Below are 1,951 nucleotides of genomic sequence, written 5' to 3' on the forward strand. Positions count from 1 at the left end.
CAGAACACCTACTGAACGCTGGCAGAAGACCTCAGACCTCCCAAAAAGTAAGAAACTCCCCACGTACCTGAGTAGGGCAAAAGAAAAAAGAATAAACAGAGACAAAAGAATAGGGACGGGACCTGCACCAGTGGGAGGGAGCTGGGAAGAAGGAAAGATTTCCACACACTTAGGAGCCCCTTCGCAGGCGGAGACTGCGGGTGGCGGAGGGGGGAAGCTTCGGAGCCGCGGAGGAGAGCACAGCAACAGGAGTGCCGAGGGCAAAGCGGAGAGATTCCCACACAGAGGATTGGGGCCGACCGGCACTCACCAGGCCGAGAGGCTTGTCTGCTCACCCGCCGGGGCGGGCGGGGCTGGGAGCTGAGGCTCGGACTTCGGTCCGAGCGCAGGGAGAGGACTGGGGCTGGCGGCGTGAACACAGCCTGAAGGGGGCTAGTGCGCCACGGCCAGCCGAGAGGGAGTCCGGGGATAAAGTTTGGAGCTGCCGAAGAGGCAAGAGACTTTTTCTTGCCCCTTCGTTTCCTGGTGCGCGAGGAGAGGGGATTCAGAGCGCCACTTAAAGGAGCTCCAGAGACTGGCGTGAGCCGCGGCTAAAAGCGCGGACCCCAGAGACAGGCATGAGACGCTAAGGCTGCTGCTGCCGCCACCAACAAGCCCGTGTGCGAGCACATGTCACTACCCACACCTCCCCTCCCGGAAGCCTGTGCAGCCCGCCACGGCCAGGGTCCCGTGATCCAGGGACAACTTCCCCGGGAGAACGCACGGCGCGCCTCAGGCTGCTGCAACGTCCTGCTGGCCTCTGCCGCCGCAGGCTCTCCCCGCATCGGTACCCCTCCCTCCCCCCGGCCTGAGAGAGCCAGAGCCCCCGAATCAGCTGCTCCTTTAACCCTGTCCTGTTTGAGCGAAGAATAGATGCCCTCAGGCAACCTACACGCAGAGGCGGTGCCAAATCCAAAGCTGAACCCCGGGAGCTGTGCGAACAAAGAAGAGAAAGGGAAATCTCTCCCAGCAGCTTCAGGAGCAGCAGATTAAAGCTCCACAATCAACTTGATGTACCTGCATCTGTGGAATACCTGAATAGACAACGAATCATCCCAAATTGAGGAGCTGAACTTTGGGAGCAACGAGATATATATATATATATATATATTTTCCCTTTTTCTCTTTTTGTGAGTGTGTATGTGTATGCTTCTGTGTGTGATTTTGTCTGTATAGCTTTGCTTTTACCATTTGTCCTAGGGTTCTATCTGTCCGTTTTTTTGTTTCTTTTTTTTAGTATAGTTTTTAGCACTTGTTATCATTGGTGGATTTTTGTTTTTTTGGTTTGGTTGCTCTCTACTTTCCTTTTTTTAATTACTTAAATTTTCTTTTTAAAAATTATTTTTTATTTTAATAACTTTATTTTATTTTACTTTATTTTATCTTCTTCTTTCTTTCTTTCTTTCTTTTCTCCCTTTTATTCTGAGCCGTGTGGATGACAGGCTCTTGGTGGTCCAGCCAGGCATCAGGGCTGTGCCTCGGAGGTGGGAGAGCCAAGTTCAGGACATTGGTCCACAAGAGACCTCCCAGCTCCACGTCATATCAAATGGCGAAAATCTCCCAGAGATCTCCATCTCAACGCCAAGACCCAGCTCCACTCAACGACCAGTAAGCTACAGTGCTGGACACCTATGCCAAACAACTAGCATGACAGGAACACAACACCACCCATTAGCAGAGAGGCTGCCAAAAATCATAATAAGGCCACAAACACCCTAAAACACACCACCAGACATGGACCTCCCCACGAGAAAGACAAGATCCACCCTCATCCACCAGAACACAGGCACTAGTCCCCTCCACCAGGAAGCCTACACAACCCACTGAACAAACCTTAGCCACTGGGGACAGACACCAAAAACAATGGGAACTACAAACCTGCAGCCTGCAAAAAGGAGACCCCAAACACAGG

This window comes from Lagenorhynchus albirostris, chromosome 7, assembly GCF_949774975.1.
Source record: "Lagenorhynchus albirostris chromosome 7, mLagAlb1.1, whole genome shotgun sequence".
NCBI classification, from domain to species: Eukaryota; Metazoa; Chordata; class Mammalia; order Artiodactyla; family Delphinidae; genus Lagenorhynchus; species Lagenorhynchus albirostris.